Genomic DNA, 22,827 nt, shown 5'->3' with positions numbered 1-22,827 from the left:
TACAGTTTTAGTAACTTTTTGGGCATAGTTCCAAATTGTTTTGCAGAATAAGTATCGGTAATTGACAGCTCTATCAACAGTTCATCAATGTACCTGCTTTTCCACAGCCCCTTTACCATTTGATATTCATTCTACCCCACACATAGATCTGAAAAGTAATTTCTTCTTTGTTCTTCTAATTTATAATAAGACCTTTTTATATGTAGATCATGAAACCATTTGGAGCTTTCCCTGACGTATGGTAATAGGTTTTGGCATAAACCTAGTTTCCATCAGAAAGCTGTCCAGTTTTCCCAGTAGTTTTTATCAAATAAGTTCTTATCCTAGTCACTGAGTTTTCTTAGTTTATCAAACCCTAGGCTACTAGATTCACCTTCTTCTATATGGTGTATACTTAATCTGTTTTGCTGCACAGTCTGTTTTTTTTTTAACCAGTACCAAATTCTTTTGTTAGTGTTTCATAGTATAGTTTCAGACCTGGTACAATTAGACTCCTTTTCTTTAATTATGTGTGTGTGTGTGTGTGTGTGTGTGTGTGTGTGTGTGTGCGCGCACGCGCATGAGTGTATGTATATACACACATATACATACATATATACATATACATATATGTGTATATACATATATACACATGCACACACATATATAATATACACATATGTACATATATTCATTATTTCTTTTGAGATTAACTTTTGTTCCTTTAAACAAATTCTTATATTATTTTTATAGTTCTATAAAGTAATCCTTCAATGGTTTGATTGATATATCAATTAATAAGTAAATTCATTTAGGTAGTATTGTCATTTTTATAATATTGGTGCTTCTTACCCATGAGCAATTAATATTTCTCTAATTATTTAGGTCTGCCTTTATTTCCATAAACAGTGTTTTAGAGTTGTATTCTGTGTGTACCTTGGTAGGTAAACTCCCAATTATTTTATACATTCAATAATTATTTTAAGTTGAATTTCTCTTTCTAACTCTTCCAGATAGATTTTATTGGTAATGTAAAAATATTGATGATTTACATGAATTTATTTTATATTATGCAACTTTGCTGAAGTTAATAATGTCAATTCACTTTAGTTGAGTGCCTAAGGTTCTCTAAGTACAGCACTATATCATGTTCAAAATGCAATAGTTTAGCTTTTTCTTTGTGCTTCCCTCAATTTCTTTTTCTTGTCTTATTGCTAATGCTAGTATTCTAGAGCTATATTAAATAATAATGGTGGAAATGGCCATTCTTGTTTTGACCTTATTGGAAAGACCTTTAATTTATTCCCTTTGCATATAATGCTGGCCCTTAGTTTTAGATACATGCTATTTACCATGGTAAGGAAAGGCCCGTTTATTTCTGTTTTCTACAGAAATGGGTGTTGTATTTTATTTCTTTTTCTGCTTCTACTGATATAATCATATTATTTTTGTCATTCTTGTTGTTTATATGGCCAATTATGTTTGCCCACAGTTTTCCTAATATTAAAAGAGCACCAGTATATATCCAACCTGATTATAGTCTTTATATGTTGCTATAATCTCTTGCTATTAAATTGTCTGCACCAATGTTCATTAGGAATATTGGTGGATGGTTTTCTTTCTCTGTTTTGACTCTTCCTGGTTTTGTTATCAAGAGCATATTTTTATAATAATTTATCTATCATAGTTTAGCTTTCAAGACCATGTTTTGTCATAGAAGTAATTTGTGAAGAAAGACCCATGTTCAAACATCATCATACCCATGCGTAGAGCCAGTACTGGGGGCACCCAAGAATGCTGGAATACTCTGGAATGAGAAGGTCCAAGTCCAAAGGATCCAGGTTCAAATTCCAAATCTGCAGCTTACTAGTTGGATGAGCTTGGGCAAGTTGAAACCTCCTCAACCCTCAATTTCTTCATCCACAAAACAACAGGAGGAGCTGAGGCTAAATGCTCTCTCAGTTCCCTCTGAGCTCTGAATCTAGGGCATCTAATATAATTGTCCAAAGGCCAGGAGAGTACTTTGATAATTTTGCAGATGTTTATTCCCTTTTCTTTGCCATGTCACAGCTTGTGTGCTCTTTCCACACTTGTGACCCCAATTATAGAATAAAAGATGAATATAGAAAAGAAGGCACAAGATCCATTTTGTGTGTATATATATTTGTTTCACCTTTACACCCTGCTTTGGAAAACATCACAACACAGAAATTGGCAGACATGTGATACTTTTCTATGACTACGCTTTGCATCATGGATGTGGTTACAAGTGTGCCAACATTTTGAGCCTCGCCAAGTATCATAAGGCTGCAGGTGCAAATGTAATTTTCTTGAAGTAAATAACTGTGGGAAATGTTTTTAAATCAATATCTAGTATTCAAACATACATAATGATGAGTCCTTCTGTTTCACTTACCAAATAATATTGATCCTCCTGGTATAGTACAAGCCTCCTGCCCTCCAATTCATTCAGTTCATCACTAGCTGATAGAAATTAGCTTAATAATGTTTTAAGCCTTCTGAATTTCAAAAAAGGTATATCATAGCTGGTAGAACATTAAATCCAAGTTATAACCTAACTATTTTCCATTGTTCTTCCTTGTCCTGGTTAAAACGAAAACCAGTATTTCAGTCAAATGAATTTGTGACAAGAAATCGGTGATCACTCTCTGACTTTAGAAATGGAAAAAAAAAACACATCTCTGTAATCTTTCCAGAGCCTAACTTTTTCCTCAGATTTTCTTTTTAATGCAAACCATTAAACAAATAAAAAAGGTCTGTCAACTGATTCTAAGAGTGACTTTTGAAAAACAGATGAGGATGTAGGCTGCCTAGGACATAGAACCATTATACATTTTCCGAAATGTCATCCATCTTCAGATAACACTCACCTAAATCTGCAAACATGTTATTAGGTAATAGTCACACACATCTTTTTTATGATTCACAGCAACTTAAAGCTTTAGAAGACTTTAAGGCTTTAAAAGCATTTAAAATAGCATATTGATCCAAAGTGCTGCCTTGGAAGGCCTTATTTGTGCTTCCCTGCTATGATCAAATTGCCTGCAGTAATCTCCACCCATCTAAAGGTTTGACAGCCTTTTCTACCATATTTAATATCTTTCCTTATTCTACTGTTTCAGTTCTTTTCTTTCACAGTTTCGAGAGTCGGAAGCAAGAATGAAAGCCAGAAGTGAACTGTGTCCAGAGAGATAATGATCTAATTCTTAATTTTAACTCTGATGGATGATGCAAAGTACCTTTCCCAACAGTGAGTCAATAAAAAGCCTTCAATAGACTGTAACTAATCAAGCTTTGCTAATACCTCAACAGCTATTCGACACCGAGACTGGCTTCTGATATGGAACTGAGTTTGCATAAATTATCTTATTACAAAGAAATCAGATGATGAAAGACTAATTGCACTTCATTACTAGGAGAAAGTAGAGAAATGACAAGGCATAACTTAGGGCCCTTTGATTCTACCCCAAGGGAAACTTTAGACCTTGTGGTTGTATTAGTCAATGTTTAAAGTACTCTTCAAGTATTATATGCTTGCAGAAAGCCAAGAATTCCCACTTCCACACAAATATTTGAAAATTTATTTGGTTGTCACCCTGAAAGTTTCTGCATGTCCCACAGGGGCAGAAGTTGTGAGTGCTCAGCTGATGCTAGGTACTCTACAGATAACAGGGACTCTAAAATGCTCTGTCCCTCAACTTTTATTACCTCTGTGCACTCATAGTCCAGAAGTATGGGGATTAGTGAATATCCCCAGTATGTGGGAATCTACTCAATAGTGGGATTGAGCCCATGAGTGACCACTGTACTTTCAGCCTACCTGAGATAAGAAGATCTAGCCTCAAAAAAAAAAATCATAGCTCCAAATCCTTTCTCAATAGCCTACTCTGCCTCCTTTTGGATGTGATTTATTTTAATGAACTGGTCACATGATCTTGCCAAGACACTGGTTTCCCACAAAAGCAGACCCATCCACCTATAAACAGTCTTGTTACTTAGCATAGAATCAATCAACAAAACTGCTCAACAACTCAGAAGTCCCTTAGACATAGTAACATCTGTACCTAAGAGTTTTAACACAAACATAATTAAGATCTCCCATTAGCAACAAATTAGAATTAACAATTGAGTACCACGTGAAGTTCAATTTACATTTCCAATAGGACTCGTCATCAGATAGAAACACAGAAACACTAACATCAAGGTGACAGTTCGTTCATGGCACAAGAAATGGAATGTAGGTTCTGGTGGGGACTGGTACTCAAGTGAGTTGATCGTCCCCTCTCTTTGTCGGTGTGGTGAAAATGAGAACCTCTGATGTCATCTGACCATGTTTAACTATCACAGAGAAGGATGAATGAGATCAGCCACCAGCATGTAGGGTAAGGTAGCCAACCAGTACAGTGGGATAGAGTGCTGGACCTGGAGTCAGAAAGACCTGTGTTCAAATCCTGCCTCAGACACTTACTGACTGTGCTAAGTCATTTCTATAAGGAAAGAGAGCATGTCTTTAAGGTGTCATTTAAAGTATAGGTATTATTTTTTTTGGCTATGCAATAGAGTTAAGTGACTTGCCCAGGGTCGCACAGCTAGTAAGTGTTATGTTTCTGAAGCCAGATTTGAGTGTAGGTCGTCCTGAATCCAGGGCCAGTGCTCTATCCACTGTGCCACCTAGCTGCCCCAGTATAGCTATTACTATTATCATTTCCCACTTCCATTTCATTCTGATCTTGACATGTCTGCTGCCATAGCGTCATACCTCTCTTCCTCTCTTTATGTCTTTACCCCAAACCCTGGCACTCTGGGCATGACGGGAAGGAGGCAGCAGAAGGAGGGGATACTACATAGGTTTTCATGTCTCTGGGTACTGTAAAATATGAAAACAAGGGAAAAGATGTCAGACACATAGCACTGTCCTGCTATGTCAGGTACCAAGATGAATCAGTAGAAATACAGACCTCACATAAACAATGTACATTATAATAACCTTATTCTATGATTTTCTATTTACATATTTATTCTTTTATCTCATAGTTTGCCATGGCCATAGAATCTATCACTAAGTGGCCAGCCTATCGTTAATGAGTCTTTTTTGATATTCTCTGAACTGATCCGCAGAAAAAAAAAAATTCCCTGGACTATTTTTAAAGCCTTTCCATCATGGTTTTTGTTGTTGTTCACTCTTCAGTCATATCCAACTCTTCGTGAACCCACAGACCACAGCATACCAGTACTGTCCATGAGGTTTTCTTGGCAAAAACAGGGGAGTGGTTTTCCATTTCCTTCTCTGGTAGATTAAGGCAAACAGAGACTTGCTCAGATTCATATAGCTAGCAGCAAATGTCTGAGGTCAGACTTAAACTGAGGCCTTCCTGACTCCAGTTCCACCACTCTACCCACTGAGCCACCTAGTTGCCTCCTTCCATCATGGCAGAACCTGCCAAAACCTGTATTTCACAGACATAGACTTGGTTAACACATGGAATGCAATCTGCATTGATGGAAAGAATTAGCATATCTTTGAGATCACAGACTCATTAGAGTCTTAGAATGTTGGAACATTTATTTCTTTAAATGATTTTTATTATTTATTCATTTTTAATATTGATTATTTAAAATTTTTAGTTCTAAACTCTCTCCCTCCCTCCAGCTCCTCCACCACTCATTGAGAAGGCAAGCGATATTAATTATACATATGAAGTCATGCAAAACATATCTCCATATAAATCATATTGAAAAAAAGGGAGAAAAATAAGGTGAAAAAGTATGCTTCAATCTGCATTCAGAGTTCATCAATTCTCTCTTTGGAGGTAGATAACATTTTTCATCATGAATCCTTTGGAATTATCTTGGACCATTGTATAGCTTAGAATAACTAAGTTTCCACAGTTGATCATTGCTACAATACTGTTGTTACCATGTACAGTGTCCTCCTGGTCCTACTCTCTTCACTTTGCATCAGTTCATATAAGTTTTCCTAGGTTTTAACCATTCTCCTTGTAAATGATATATTTTTTATTTTACAAAACCATGATAAGCTTAGCTATGGGAGTCAAGCTTTCATTGATAATAAAAAGCTAGACATTCAACTTTGGTGCTTTTTTAGTCTTCTAGCTACCAGACTACTCCTGTATTGTTGAGAAATTTTTTTTATGTATTTTTCCCACAAACAAGAATTTATTAAGCACCTACTATATGTTGGACCCTATACAAAGCAGTAGGCATAAAAAGATGAAAATGAAACCGTCATGCCTTCAAGGAGTTCTATTCACTGAGGAAAACAACATGTACATATATAGTCATATACAAAATAATCATATACAGAATGAAATTAGGTAATCTTGGGAGAAGGAGTATGAAGACACTTTGGAAGAGAACTCAGAGATCATCTAGTCTAACCCTATACCTCCATATATGTGGACACCAAGCATAGTATGATGAATAGAATTTTCAAAGGTGACACAGTGAATTAGTGACATTAGTTGTAGTATGAGCCCTTCTCTGGGCCTCAGTTTCAAGGGAAATTTTAAAATACTATTGTCATAAAAAATAATGTTGTACAAATTGACCAACTGCTGATAATTCAAGCTCTCTGATGAAGAAAAGAGAACTGATATTATTGATCTGATTTTGATAGATGAAGAGGTTCTGGCTGGTGAGACTGAAATGAATGAAACTATGAAGAGAGTGTGGCATCTTAGAATTCATGAGAGATAAGAAGAACACAGGGCCTATTTGGTTTATGTAAACATTAGAGAACAGATTTCAAACAGCTTGGAGAAAAAAAAAATGGGTACAATCCAATGGCCTAAAATTCTTAAAGGAAGTCAGTTCAAGAGGAAAGAAATGTTCTCAAGGATGAAATTCCCAAAAAAGGAATCATTAATGATTTCATGTCATTGATGTATATTTGTATGTAACCATCAATGGTTCTGTATTTGTAGTCTCTGGCTTTGCAGGTATATGAGGGTAGTTTTCCTTCTCTTTCCATTTTCCATTTTTTTCCTTTCCATTTTTAATTCAAAAACTTCCTTATCAGATTCAGGGGTCTTCAGGACCATATATTTTTAATCACTATATATTTGATGTATTCTATATGTATTCCCTCCCAAAAGTCTTTCATTCCTAGATCTTAAATCATGGTCTAGAATTCCAAATTCAATTCTCACATGTGATTTTTTTTTTTTGGTGAGGCAATTGGGGTTAAGTGACTTGCCCAGAGTCACACAGCTAGTGAGTGTTATGTGTCTGAGGCTGGATTTGAACTCAGGTCCTCCTGACTTCAGGGCCTCCTGACTTCCATTCACTGCACCACCTAGCTGCCCCTCACACATGATTTTCTTAAGCAATTGTTAACTTCCTAGGTCCATCTTTGGAAGCAACTAGGTGGCACAGTAAATACAGCACTGGGCCTGCAGTCATGAAGACCTGAGTTCAAATATGACCTTAGACAAGTATCGGTTGTGTGACCCTACACAGGTTATGTAACTTCTGTTTGCCTTGGTTTCTTCATCTGCAGAATGGGGATAATAATAGCACCTCCCTCTTATGGTTGTTATGAAAATCAAACAAGATATTAATTGTAAGGTGCTTATCATAGTGCCTGGAATATAGGAATTGCTATATAAATATTTTATCATCATCATCATCATTATTCTCCACTGAAAACACCACTTGTGGCCTCTAAAATGTCCAGTTTCTTTCCCAGGCTTCCAGACTTGGGATAAAGGTAAGGGTCCTCTCAATCTCTTCATTTTCCGTTTGAAGCCCTTCTTTCATTCTTTCAAAGAACACTTTATCTTCTCTGTTGAACTGCAGGTGTCCTCCAAAGCTTTCATCTTCTCTAATAGAAATACCTACCTTTATTTTGTGTATTTATAACAAGTACTTGGCACTGGTAGGCAAACAGAACAACCTCTCTCTATGACCCTGAACAATCCTGCTTGCTCTCTGTACTCACTGGAGCTGAGATTCTTAGTTCTCTGTATTTATTGTAGCTAACATACTAGGGTAACCACTGTGGCAAACTGCCTATTTGCCATATCAAATCACTGAATCAGTGTTTAGTCACTTGGGACTTCCTAACAACACTTTACATGTAAAACACTTTCCTGACTTTCCAGGGCTTTCTCAATTTTTTTCCCCTGACGTCATGTTAGCTTGCTCATTGCTTTTGATTCATAATTCCCACCAAAGCTCTAATGCAGTAATAGGCAGAGGTAGGAGGGTAAGAATTTTAACTGTTGGAAAGAATATAAGGAATGCTATGGGGATAACAAAGGATGGGACATTCTATAGAAGGAAAAGTAGGAGAAAGCCAGTGAAGTCAGGTGTCATAATTCAAGGGAAGAAAAACATAATGATTAAAAAGAGGATGGTCAGATAGTACAGAGAAAGCAAAGAAGAAATGTCCACTGTTACTAAGGGATAGATAAACTGTGAAATAGCAGTGCCAAGACCCATGGTGGGAGTAACTAGTGGAAAGGATAAAAAGCCATTTCTATTGCCTTTTTTCTGGTTCTTTTTGTTCTAGTAAAACAGTTGTACATTGAATATTTATGAGTGTAAGTACCATCAAGTGGAGAAGGGCCCTTAGAGACACAAGTCAATTTCAGAGAGTCATTATTGTGCAGTTTTGAAAGCTTGACCCAATCCACGTGAGTTCAGATCAGATAGCCTGAGCCATAGGTTTTCATATTTTGGAGAACATTCAATGATTAATTCTGTACCATAAAGAAGCCAAGATTTTGTTCATGTAATCACTTTTAATGAATTTCCAATGACTGCCCACCTTGACCAAATACTTTAGGCATGAGAACCACAAACAGAAAAAACAGATAAGCCTCTTGTGTGTGCCTACCCAGGATCACAGCTTTCTTCTTTATAAAACTTTTTAGACTGTTTACTGCACTCTATGGTTACATATAGCACAATCTAAGAGGCACTACCTGTAAGTATAGATATCAACATAAAAAAGAGATGCAGACTAAAAGAGGCGTAGACATGAACACAGACATAGCCAATACCATGCAGGTTTTTAGTTCGTTGTGATTTCGTTGTGTTACATAGTGTCATATTGTTATAGTTAAAAACGCATTTAAGGAGGAAAGGAAAAAAGTCATCGTAATGAGAACCATTCATACTTATTAATGATTTCTTGACAGAAATTGTATTTTCCTACTGGAACTTTTACAAATATGGTGATAAATTCTATTTCATGAAATTTAGAGACTATTGAGAAACTGGACCCAAAAAGGACAATCCTGTTACATTTGTTGTTGTTCAGTCCTTTCAGTTGCACCTGACTCTTTGTGACTCCATTTGGGGTTTTCTTGGTAAAGATACTGGAGTGGTTTGCCATTTCCTTCTCCAGTTCATTTTACAGATGAGGAAACTGAGGCAGACAGGGTTAAATGACTTGACCAGGGTCATATAGATAGTAAGCGTCTGAGGCCAGAATTGAACTCCTGCCTAGCTGCCGATTCTGTCACTATGCTCTCCTACAACTTACAATGCCATATGACACCCAATTTGTGCTCACTGGAGATTTTAGTTTTGTCAGTTCTCTGCTAAATTGCAAACTGTGCAGGTTAAAGGGAATTGGAAGACTTCCAGATCTGTTGGCCAGCTCTCAAGTATAAAGTGACTTTTATATATCTAATAACTAGCACTATTTCTGTTGTTCAGTTGTTTCAGTCATATTTGACTCTTTGTGACCCCATTTGGGGTTTTCTTGGCAAAGATATTTGAGTGGTTTGCCATTTCCTTCTCCAACTCATATCCTAGATAAGGAAACTGAGGCAAGCAGTATTAAGTGTCACATAGCTAGTAAGTGTCCAAGGCCAGATTGGAACTCGTGAAGATGTTTTCCGCATTCCAGGGCTGGCTGTGCCACTATTTAATACACAATAATGTATAAACAATGGTTTATAGCATTCTGGCAATATTCTTTGGTCTGGTGAACGTGTGATGAAAATGAACAAGAAGATTGTTATGTCACTGGATTTAGTGTGTACTATTTGCAGCAGATTTAGAAATTTATATTTTTACTGAACTTTAGCAGTATGTATAACTTATATAACTTATAGGTCTGGAGTTGTTAGAACCTAAAAATGCTACTGTGGTTCAAAATTATATTGGTACATAATTTTTCTCATTAGTTTTTTTTTTCTGGTTCTTCTTAAGGGGGTAGTTTAGCTATGATAGCTCACTTTTCATTTCCCTTGGTTCACATTTTCTGTACATTAAATGGAGGTATCCATGCTCACCAAGGCTGTAAATTCAGCCAACTCTCAATTACTTAAAGACTAATTAACTTGTTTTGGATTATCCAACATAATCCTTCTCCTTAATTCCTGTTGGTCTCCTTTGGTAACAAATATCTTCTATTTAGTACTTGCCCTGATGGGTTCAGGAGTATATGTGGAAAGAGGGAGAAGTCAAATTCTAATCAATGGTTTTTACTAATTGCTAGAATTAGTGGCTAATATGTATTTTTAAAGTATAATTAGCTACTAGACCTAAAATAATACTCTATCACAGTGTATATTCTCAAAGGTATGCATACTCTAATAGATCCTACCAAACTGCAAGGGCTTCATGTATGGTTGTGGTGATGAATTGTTTCTTGAAAACTACCCTAAATATGGAACAGTTCATCATAGGCCACTGCAACTCATGAAACTTTCAACCAAGGTATGGTTAGGTTATGATTTGTGTTGGTGGAAAGAGAATCTACATGAATAAAATCACATATCCTTTGATGTACGAAAGAGTCATTATCCATAGGTATCAATTATTCATATCACTGTCTCTCCTAATGTCATTAATATAATTATTAATCAAGCCCTTTCTATGCTCTTTGAAAAGTGTACAAAATGAAAAACACAACTATATTAAATGCTAGTGTATTTTATCTTTATTTTTGGGGAAAAAATGCAATTAAAAAAACGAAATAGCCCAAATTGTAATAATATAGACCTGATCCCTCTCAAGTTCCCCACATGATTCTTCAATACCTCACTAATCAATTAATCAACAAGCATATATTAAACACTAACTGTATGCCAGGCACCATGCTAATCATTGATGATATAAAGGGGAAAAAAAAGAGTCCCTGCCCTCAAGGAGTTTATATTCCAGTGAGGGAGACAACATGCACATAAATAGGTACATACAGAAAACCAATCCATAAATGGATCATAGGCTTGGGACAGGGGGTGGGGGGAGATATTAGCAGCTGAGGAGGACTACAGAAAGTAGTAGTTGAGCTGAGTTTTGAAGGAAGACAGGGATTCTAAGAGTCTCCTCCCCAGGTTGAGTGTACCATTTTGGGTCATCTGAACTATGATCTAAGCCTCTATCCATGCCCGTCTCTATGTCAGACTATACAAAACTTGTGAATTCAAGAGCAAAAGTATATTTAAATAAAATAGAATAGGAAGATAAATGACAGGGAATTAAATGAATAGTAATCATTATCCATACCCATAAAAATGGATTCCATCTTTCACCATCACAGGATAATAAAATCCCCTCTTGACACAACATAATTGGAAGGACACAGTTTAGAATCATGACATCCATCTCTTGAGTTTCCTTTCCTCCAGGTGCCTTCAGCAAGGCAGATGCTTTCCGACCCACTTCTCTGTAGCTGTAGAATCATCACTGTATGCTGTATTGCCCTATGCAGACTCCTCTGTTTCTTGTGACTCTTTAGCTGCGTGGCCAGATTCTTCCATCTCTTAGTGACCGCTAGTCTTGTGCTGCTTAGCTCTGGTTTTCTCTGCTTTTGAGCTCTCTCTCTGTCTCCATCTGATTGTCCTCCTCCTGTTCCATCAGAGAGTCTTGTGTGCTCTTTAATTGTTGCTTCCAATGATTATTCTGCTTTTTATCTAAGTCCATTCCACCTCCTCCCCCTTCTCTTCTCATGCGATTGCTCCTTCTTGTGTGCTTTCTCTCTTCTTCCCATGGTTACTGTCTTGTTCCCTGTCTGTGCTTACATTACACAATCTCAATTTCAAGAGGAAAGTACCCTGGGAGATTTCTATCCCAGACCCTTCTCCTATGTAGTGACATATACACATACGTATCTATAATACATGTGTATATGTATACAAATATGTATGCAGACATACAAATACATATATATGTGTATACGTAGATACATAATGAAAGAGATATAGATGGTAGAGAAAGAGAGTGAGAGAGACAGAGAGGAAGAGAGTGAGAGGAAGAGAGGAAGAGAATGAGAAGAAGAAGAAGAAGAAGAAGAAGAAGAAGAAGAAGAAGAAGAAGAAGAGAAGAAGAAGAAGAAGAAGAAGAAGAAGAAGAAGAAGAAGAGAAACTTCAGAGATTTCCAGAAGCCACTACCACCCTCCCCTGCTCTCTGATAAAGGTACACTAGTCGCTTAGGTTGTGTTGTCTCTCCCATTGGAATACAAGATCTTTGGGGCAAGAACTGTTTCACTTTAGTCTTTATATCCTCAGTACTAAGCACAGTGCTAGCACACAGCAGGTGCTTCATAAATAATTTTTAATTGAATGATTCATTTGAAGGAGATTTACTATGAAGCATTATGAAGGAAATATAATTGGGAAGAAAAGACAAAATGGCATAAAAATGATGTAAAAAAAATTGCAGCACTCTCCAGTAGCATTTTTTGATTCATGCTTTTATCTTACAATTTCCCATGGAAAGCCTACCTAAAACAGAGAAAGAAGTAAGCTCTTAAAATATTTAGAGTTGGTCGACACATTCTTTAGTAGTTCTACAATATTTGAGGCTACAGATCTTTTTATCCTCATTGGTAAAAGTTCTAAAGACAATCTACCAATTACTAAGCATTTATCAGTCAAATTATACTGAGTAGGATTTAATATCAAAGTTCTTGTGTTTATTCCAACAACCAGCTTTTAAAGTCCTTCCATGTGCAAAGCACTGTATTGGAGGGAGATATAAAGGTAATTCCCCTGCCTCCTTGGAGCTTAAGAGGTTAAAATAAATTAGCTGTAGATCAGAATTGCCAATTTTATGTAGCTATACCTTATGACCAGTTTGTACTATTTGATAAGGAGATTAAAAAACATTCTAAAAAAAAATTCTGAAAGTTTGCTTTAGCAATTGTATCCAAAAATGGAAAGAGTGGGTTTGGTGTAGTGCGTAGAGAGCTGGCCTCAAAGCCAGGAAGAATTGAGTTCAAGCGCTTTCTCTAATGTTTACTGGCTGTATTGGCCTGGGCAAATCATTTAACCTTTCAGCATTCTAGGCAACTCTAGTCTAAGACTAAATTACAGAGAAGGTTCCAACCTGCGTTAGAAGAGAGAATTTTGTCACCTGGAAGTTCCTTATGAAAATAAAATGACAGATAAGGTCCTTATCCAAAAGAGTGGACCAAACACATGGCTAATGAAGCATTTCAACCAGAAATAATAGACTGTAAAATTACATCGCATTTAAAGCATTCTCGTAAAGAATTTTTTCATATTCATTAAGCTCACTCAGATTTAATTTGGTTCACAGAATTTACACACCCACACATCACAGTTACAAAAGGTAAGCCTCCTTCTTTAGCCTTTCCTATTTCTTTCAATAATTCCACATCTCACTTGGCTGAGAAATCTAAACATCTGGCTGTGGCAAATACATGCATTAATTCTCCCTCAAATATGAAAATAAAACACGGAGGAAGGAGAGTTAGAGCACACTAAGCATCTTTAAGAACCATATGATGTCTTTTCAATTACAACTTGATTTCCACTAGGCTTTGGGCCTTGGTTATAGGCATAGGAAGTTAATATAATTTTCAGCATCACTTAGAGAAGATCTAGATTTGCACATTTGACCAATTAGTGACCGCTTTAATAGCTGGGAGCACCATTTTGGGCAGCAGGGAATTGCTATTGCTAATAAATCCACAGAAGGATCCAGCCATCTCATTCAACTCTAAAAAATGTACTCCCTATTGGTTAGATGGTTTAAGATATATTTGCTATAATTAGCTATTCATTTGAATTTACATGATCTTATTAATCTGACATTTAAGATCCCCAACAATTTGGCTCCACCATTATCTCAATGTATTGGACTCCTGGCTATTTGCTAAAAGAAAAAAAAAAACTGCTTTGGGGCAGCTAGGTGGCGCAGTGGATAGAGCACTGGCCCTGAAGTCAGGAGGACCTGAGTTCAAACTCGGTCTCAGACTAAACACTTCATACTTACTAGCTGTGTGACTCTGGGCAAGTCACTTAATCCCAATTGCCTAAAAAAAAAAAGTTTAAAAAACTGCTTCATGATTCTATGTATCCCTGAAACTTCCTCACCCCCTAAGATTGGAAGGAACTTTTCCTCATTTTTGCATTTCAAAACATATCCTTCAAGGCTCAGGTTTGATTTTACCAACTCCTGGAAGTGTTCTCTACCACTTCAAATTTTCCCAGAGTATTTTGCTTTGAGGTTGTCTTTGCCCCCATCACACTTTACCCTACATTATACTTATTTGTATATATGTCATTCCTCCTGGTACAATGGAAACCTCTTGTGGTCCCTGGCAGAAGGCATGACTCCCAACTGGCTGAGAGACTTTTGAACTCTTGATTTTGCATACTTTAAATGATAACCATGAATGACTTCTTGACTATGTAATATTTTTTATTTTTTTCTCTCCCCAGGGCCTAACTGAGAGTATTGGGAAGAAGAATAAGATGAAAGAAGAGATAGGACTGATAATGGAAAAATGATGACTGATAAAAAAAAAAAAGACAGAGCTTCTTAGTTTTTACTTTGTTTCTCTTTTCTTTACCTGTGGAGATCTGTGAATTGGAAAGGACAAAATAAAAAATGACTGATTGGTGGTTGATAACCAAAATAAGTAAGGAGAGAGCAAAAGCCTGGTGAGGAGCCCTTGATGAATTTAAGTCTCCTGTCCTAAATCGATTACGTCTTAGGATGCCACTATTTGTTCATAAGATCATAGATTCAAACTAGAAGAGACTTTCTAGTAGAGGCTATCTAGTCCTATCCTTTCACATTACCCATGAAGAAACTGAGGCCCAAAGTGGTTAATTAGATTACCCATCATCATTCAGGGAGTGACAATGAGGATTTGAACCTATATCTTCTGACTTCAAATCCAGCACTCTTTCCGCTATGCCATGCTTTCATCCCTATTGTACTTCATGCCCCAAAATAAATAACTTGCAAGAATCACGTAGAATGGGGCAGCTAGGTGGCACAGTGGATAGAGCACCAGCCCTGAATTCAGAAGGACCTGAGTTCAAATCTGGCCTCAGACACATAGCACTTACTAGCTGTGTGACCCTGGGCAAGTCGCTTAACCCCATTGCCTAGCCAAAAAAAAAAAAAAAGAATCATGTAGAGTGTTTGTCTTTGTTGCCCACATAGATTATATGAACATGTACATGAGTTGTCTAAATTTGACTCACTGGGAAGCATGAATAGGTATCTCTGGAATCTTGGGCTCCCCTCTCCAAGACAGACTTCTAATTCCTGCCTGGAAGAGGGTAGAAGATTGAGACTACTACACAAGCTATTTTGCTCTCCTAAGGGAGGAGGTACCAGACTAAAATTACATCTATCTGTATTCACAAATATTAGGGAAATTTTTTTTTAGATTCTAGCTGCTCCCCTGGTAGCTAATCCTTTATAGAAAGAGTACACTTCTTGGTTCCTTCCTACCAAATGCTAGTTACACAAAAGACTATCCCAATTAGCAAAAGGCAAATAAACCCATTTATCCAAGTAAAGAGCAAACAAAAATCAGAGAAGTTATACAGATCAGTACTTTCCAGAAAATATAGAGTGAATGAGCCTAGGGATCCACTGGGATCTAGGTATCTCAGTTCAATTAATTGCTGGGTTTCTCTCCAAAGCAGGTCTGATTCCTCATATATCCTCTCAAAAGCAGGAAGCAAGAAGAAAGATCTCTCTTTTCCTGAACTCTAGTCTCAACATTACCCCTCATTCAGGCATGCAGCATTGAGAAGTCATTCTCTCAGCCACTGAAGAGAGGCTCATACAAATGACCCAAGCCTAAACCCAGATTTAAAATATTTTCATCAGATAATACCCAATGTAAAATTATGCATAATACCTTTAAGCACCAAGTTTGTATAGCTAGGAAAACTAGTAACTAGAAATTCTTTAATGAGTGCTGAAACTACTCATTAGTGACATTTCAGTGGATTAGACTTCTGAAGGGTTTCACTTTTAATAACCTATCGTACCTATGAACCTTGGGTCTCTAAAAGGCATGCTCTTTTGGGACTAGTATATAGAAGAAGATTACAGATATGAGTCATAATTAAAATGAGCTTTTCTAAAACTAAATGGCTTGAGAAAATGCAAATAACCTGCCTTTGGCATGCTTTATACCCCATAGTGACTATGTAGTTCATTAAGCAAATATAAATAGTAAACTGGACAGCTAGGTGGCACAGCAGATAGAGCAATGGGCTTGGAATCAAGAAAACTCATCTTCCTGAGTTCAAATCTGACCTCAGACACTTACTGATTGTGTGACCCTGGGTAAGTTGCTTAATCCTGTTTGCCTCAGTTTCCTCTTCTGTAAAATGAGCTGGAGAAGGAAATAGTAAAACACTCCAGCATCTTTTCCAAGAAAACCCCAAATGGGGTCACAAAGAGCTGGACATGACTGAACAACAAAAACTGAGGAAGCTCCAATTATTTTAAAACTATAGGAGATTCAATTTTCTATTCAATCCAAGAATTAGACTCTATTCATAAATATATCAGAACCTAAAAACGGGCCCACTGAAAGATTCCAACCTGCAAGTGAGGCATCGAAATCCGTGGTTCTAAAGTCATCACTTGGGGAGGCAAACCAGATTCTTTCTCTTTTTCCTTCCTTATTTCTTTCTTTTCTTTTTTCTTTTTTTTTTCTTTTCGGCATCTGCTTTGATCTAGAAGATTTACACGTTCTCATTATCTTTGAAAGCTCAGGAGGAAGCAAATATTCCCAGAAGTTTACATGAGGAAAAGGCTTCTGTCTAGCATAATGATTTTTTAAATAACAGCTTTTAAATCCTATGTTAAAAAGAGCAAGTTGGCTTCATGCAAAAATCCTTTCCAACCAGCTGTATGTGGTTCAGTTGCTGCTGTTTAACCAAGCTCAGAGGCTGGTGTAATTAGACTGCAGGGACTATGGGTCATGCAGAACAATTAACCCAGCTGGTAGAGCTGACACATCCAATGTTCTCTCACTCAATTGCCTCAATTGCTCTCTCTCTCTCTCTCTCTCTCTGTATGTGTGTGTGTCTCTCTCTGTCTCTTTCCCTCCCTCTCTGTCTCTTTCTCTCTGTCTCTCTCTCTTTCTCCCTTCCTCTCTCCCTCTTCATCCCCATGTCATGTCACTAATTTCTACTAATCACTTGTTACAGTGAGGATTTGGCAATTTAACCGGCTATTTGCTACCCCCATGTTTGTTGTGGTGGTCGTTGTTATTCAGTCGTTTTCAGACATGTCAGACTCTTCTTGACTTCATTTGGGATTTTCTTGGCAAAGATCCTAGACTGGTTTACCATTTCCTTCTCTAGCTCATTTTACAAATGAGAAAACTAAGGCGAACAGACTTGTCCATGGTCACACAGCTAGTAAGAGTCTAAAGCCAGATTTGAACTCATGAAGATGATTCTTCCTGACTCCAGGCCTAGCATGCTATCTACTGTGCCACCAAGCTGCACATGTATTTATCTCTATTCAAAAACAAATATTCCAAAAACCCTATTTTTAATCTTGAGGATTTCATTGTTATCTTTATAGAAACACACAAAATAAATACGTGACGCTAATGAAGCAATACAGGATGTGGGTGAACCACCACAGCAAAAACTGGTTTATAGCAACGATGAGCTGATTGAAAAGAATCTACTTGTTTTCTTTTGCCTGGGACAAGTGTGCAAAAAGTCAGTGGGTAAACATTCTCTCTTTGATAACTAAACCCATAGTTCATATCTCCTATAGCATGTGAATATCAATGACTGTTGTTTTGTTGTAAAGCTTAACCTAATAATGCCTATCTCTCTCTCTTTTGTTTCTTTCTGTCTATCTCTATCTCCTTTGCCTCTGTCTCTCTCTTCTTTCTCTTTCCTTCTCCCAAAAGAAAAGGGAAAAGAGTCAGTAATGAGACAGAAAAGAAATAGAGAGAAAGGTAGAAGGAGAACCAGGAGGATACAGTGCCACGGAAGAAAAAGGATGAAAGTATATTAAGGAGCAGAGAGTAACCACGAGCACCAATTTCTTTTGATCAAAAATATTAACTCAAGGTTTTATGTATCAGCCCTTCAACAAGAAGCATGTGGCAATGGCCAGTTAGTTCTAAGACTCTCACAGGTCATACGATTCATTGTGAGGCAATGGGTTTGAGGGTTTGAAAGCAATTTTGCAATTATCTGTGGTTTGCTCCCTGAGTGTCAGTTTTGTATATTTTCACTTTCCCTTAAAATATGCTTTGCTTGCACAGGGACCATATCAGAATTGTGGCACCACAGGGATATGTTGCTTACATAACTTTTACTGTAATTTGATCCATGTCAGCAAACAGTCTGCCAGAAAGCTATCCCATACAGAAAAAAAAATGACTAATTAGCCACTGTCCATTTATGGTTCACATAAGTAAAGAATCTACCAAAAAAAAAATTTAAAAACAATTGGAAAACAATTTACTTACATAATGTAAAGAGGAAAAAGTCACCAAGAAATGGTTTTCCGAAGATATCCGATTTAAGTGATTTCTAAAAAAGGATCTATCATCAAATCAATCATCACCACTGATTTACACAGAAAAGACATTATTTTATTCCAGAGTCTACCCATTTCGATAATGGGAAATAAGTAGATTAAAAGAATCAAAGTCTTAAAATAGGCAGCATTTTTAAGAGAGTAGCTGAATCAATTAATTAATTTATTATTAATTATTAATATTATTAATTTATTATTATAGCACAATATATTTATTAAATGTCTACTCTATGCTTAACACTTAACAAGGCACCAGAGGGCATAAAAGAAGTATAAACATCTCTAACCATAAGAATCGTACAATCTAGTTGGGCTCATATATGTCTGAATCAGCCTAGCCCTCTCCTTTGAGAACTAGGAGGAAGAGGCTTACTAACCATAGTACCTCCAGTGAATATAAGTCAGAGTAACAGTTGGCCTTGAGGAGAATACTTCAACTGAAGACTGCACCTGAAGCCCAGCAGGCCCCTGAAAGAAAAGTAGCCCTTCCTTCTAAGGGAAATCCACACCACTCTCCATATATAAGATTGAGTCTTTCCCAAATCTTACTTAAAGACCTGCCTCATTGAGTTCAGCTCAAGGGCCTCTACCTTCAGAATGCCTTCTCTGATCCCAGCCAGTTGTTAGGGCTTTCTCCATCCTTGATTCATTACGAATTTGATGCCCTGTGTAAATACTGCAACCTTGTATAAGGTTTATGTAACATCTTGAGGACAAGGACTGTTCCATTTTGGTCGTTGTAACACCAGATTCTAGAATAGAACTTTTAAAATGAGATATATTCATAATTTCATTGACAAAGAAATTTGTCTCTCTTTATCTATTGATAGAACACACTAAAGTAGAAAGGACAATGGGGTGGGACAAAATATTTTTCCTCTTATTTTTCTTACTATTTCAAAGCTTTTTAAAAGTATACTCTAACATCTCTAAAGGTTCTATTTAGCCCTGTCATTCTATATATAATACTAGATTTATCGCCATTGCTTTAGTCAGTCAGTTACTAAGCATTTCTTAAGGATTCACTCTCTTCCAGGCACATTGCTAAGCACTGGGGTTAGCTTAAAAAAAGTGGATTTTACATAAACATCCTATTAGCAATCAATGTTATGCTTGTGAATATATCCAGCTTGATTACTCTTGATTCTAAACTTGAGTTGTCTGAAGCAAAACAACTCCTCCAATTTGCTACCAATAATAGCTGTTTCTGGAAATGATTTAGTAACAAATTCCAGGAGACCAGACTATAAATTAAAAACTTTTCATAGGTAAACAAAATCTTCAGACAGTTTTGTCACTCCCCACATTGATATGCATTTATTTTTGTCAAGTTGTGGGTTGTTATTTTGGCTTTCTCTTGGCATTACTGAAACATTCTTGTGTAATCCAAAGTTTTTAATGAATTTAGCCCAATTAGCACTTTTGAATAAGAATATTCAGTTTCAAATCCAAATTATTGACAAACAGTACCGTAGAAGACCTTGCAATACTTTATTAGACTCATAGTGATTGTGGAATAAATAAATAGCTGTTAGCTACATATTGACAAAATTATAGTATAATATCCCAACTTACATATACATCTTTAAAAATATGTATTCTTTAGGGAGATAAGTAGCAGATAGCATAGAAGACAAATAATAGTGTTGGTTTCTTCATAGTGTTTGTAGAATTGAAGAAACTGTAGCTACATGAAATGTGTCTTTTGACATATTTTATGTTGGCAATCCCAATGTTCATGTCACATCCCCTCAATAGTTGCATGTGTCAGGAAAAAAAAAAGTTGATTTTTTTCATATAAGAACTATATTAAAACATCATCACTGAAAATTAAATAAGAAACTCTCTACTTTAGGATTTAAGAACACTGCTGATGTGAAGAAATGTGTAAAAGAACTGCAAGTCAGCTTTAATGGCTAGCTTAATATGAAAATTTCCTTCCCAGAATAGAACTTAGATTCAAGAGTATGTCTTGTATTCCCATAGTTCATGCAATATCTAATGTAGACATCATATGGTTTTAATAGTTACTCTCAATGGTGTTGTAAAACACTCAGGAGGTTGCCAGAAAACTCTAGAATTAGAGATAAAGAGACATCCAAAAGATGCAGTGCTAAGAGAGCAGTAGCTCCATGCTCCAGAATTCTCCTAACTACATCAGATGTTCAGGTCTAGGGGAAGCAAAGATGGCTAATCTTATGCCCCTCCCCCCAATATTGTACCTGATTTGTATACATCGAACATGAGTGTGAGTAATCTTATCAAACTGATATGTTCAGGTCTGCATGAGCTTTACGAATACAGATCCTAGCCCTTAGAGACCAGATTTATAATAATGGATGGAGAAGTCAAGTGATTTGCCTAGGGTCACTTAATATTATTATTATTATTTCTAAGTTCCATGAGTTAGGTAATATAAATATTGTTATCCCCATTTTATGAATGGCAAACTAAGGGTCAGGGAGATTAAGTGGCTAGGATACAGTGCCAAAGTAACATACCACAATTCACCTAAATGGATAACATCTAGATAATATTGTAAACGTAGAGTACAGTTAATACTATAATTTTGTCGATAAATAACTAATGACTATTTACTTATTCCACAATCACTATGAGTCTAATAAAGTATTGCAAGGTCTTCTAAGGTACCATTTGTCAGTAATTTGGATTTGAAACTGAATATTCTTATTCAAAAGTGCTAATTGGGCCATTGTGTTAATGAAACAGAAGCATATTTCGTAAAAAAAAAAAAAGGAGGAGCATAAATGGTCCTTATTAGCTCTAAACAAAGAACTGGAAAAGACAGGCAAAGCAAAATATTAATTTGGATTTTTTTCTCTAAGGTTTAAGAAAACCTTAGCAGCATTGTCAATAAATACACATCCACTGCTATTTTCTCTCAGATAAGTCTTTCTACCCACAGCCACTCAGTGGAGATTTGCAAGCAGCAAAGTTGCTCTTAACATTTACACTTGCTTGATGAGATGTTGAAATGCTCACAAGGACACTTATTAAAGAATAAGAATGTCATTGCACGTCAGCTGTTTCCAAACAGTGGAACAGGAGGCAAATGCTTTCAAAATGCATGTAAAAGAGAGGAAAATAAATCCAGGCCTTTGGAATTTCGTTGTCATTCTACTTTATAATATAGATAAAGATACATACACATACATATGTATATATGTATATACCATAGATAGCTAGATACAGATATAGATATAGATGGATATGGATAAACAGATAAGTATGGATATGTATATAGTTATTTAACCATCAAAAATATGTAAAAGGGAAAGCTATGGTCAGAAGGCAATTAAGATTAATTTGAATTTATTAAATCTTTGCAGCAAGAAGATTTAAGGCTCATGCCATTAGCCTCTGAAATCTATGATTCTATGATTGTATTAGTCATTCTGAAGCATGCATCTCTGGTGATGAGTAAAGTCAGCAATCTGTTCAGGGTTTTTTATCTTCTAAATGAGGATAGGAGAGGATTGGAATTAGATTACAAATTTGTTTGGGCTTATTCACTTCTTCTAAGTATAATTGTTCCCCTCTACTTCCACTTCCCTCAAAACCTACTTTGGACAAAAGAGAATGACTGGAAAGGAGAAGAAGCAAGTTATTGCTTTCAGTCAATAAGTCCTTATTAAGCTCCTACTATGTGCCAGGTGCTCTAAGTGCTGAGGAGCCTCTTCAGAGGCTCACAATCTAATGGGGGAAGCAATATGCAAACCACTGTATTCAAATAAGCTATATACAGGACAAATTGGAAACAATTAACAGAGGTCAGGCACCAGAATCACAAGGGAACAAAAAAGGTTCACTGTAGAATTTTGTTCAAACTTAGAGGAAGTCTAGAGGCAGAAATGAGAAGGGAGAGCATTCCAGTATATCTAGCTAGTTAGCTATCTAATTAAACACAAACAACATAAAACAATAAAAATAAAGTTTTAAAAAAAGGTATGCTTCAATCTGCATTTAGAAGTCATCAGCTCTTTTCTCTGGAGATCAATAGCATTTCTCATTATGAGTTCTTCAGAATT

At 36.4% G+C, this 22,827-nt stretch overlaps 1 long non-coding RNA gene across 1 annotated transcript in view; it reads left to right on the top strand.

Moving 5' to 3' along the window:
• LOC110215968 (uncharacterized) overlaps positions 1-14,861 on the top strand; it is a 33,121-nt gene extending 18,260 nt beyond the window's left edge. The window contains exon 2 of the long non-coding RNA XR_002326657.2: positions 14,671-14,861. This is a non-coding gene — a long non-coding RNA (uncharacterized LOC110215968). The remainder of the gene's footprint in view (positions 1-14,670) is intronic.
• Positions 14,862-22,827: the final 7,966 nt, after the last annotated feature.

This window comes from Phascolarctos cinereus, unplaced genomic scaffold (genome assembly GCF_003287225.1).
Source record: "Phascolarctos cinereus isolate Bilbo 61053 unplaced genomic scaffold, phaCin_HiC Scaffold_9;HRSCAF=440, whole genome shotgun sequence".
Taxonomy (NCBI): Eukaryota; Metazoa; Chordata; class Mammalia; order Diprotodontia; family Phascolarctidae; genus Phascolarctos; species Phascolarctos cinereus.
The sequence above is the reverse complement of the archived record's forward strand: the minus strand, read 5'-3'. Positions and strand labels throughout refer to the sequence as shown.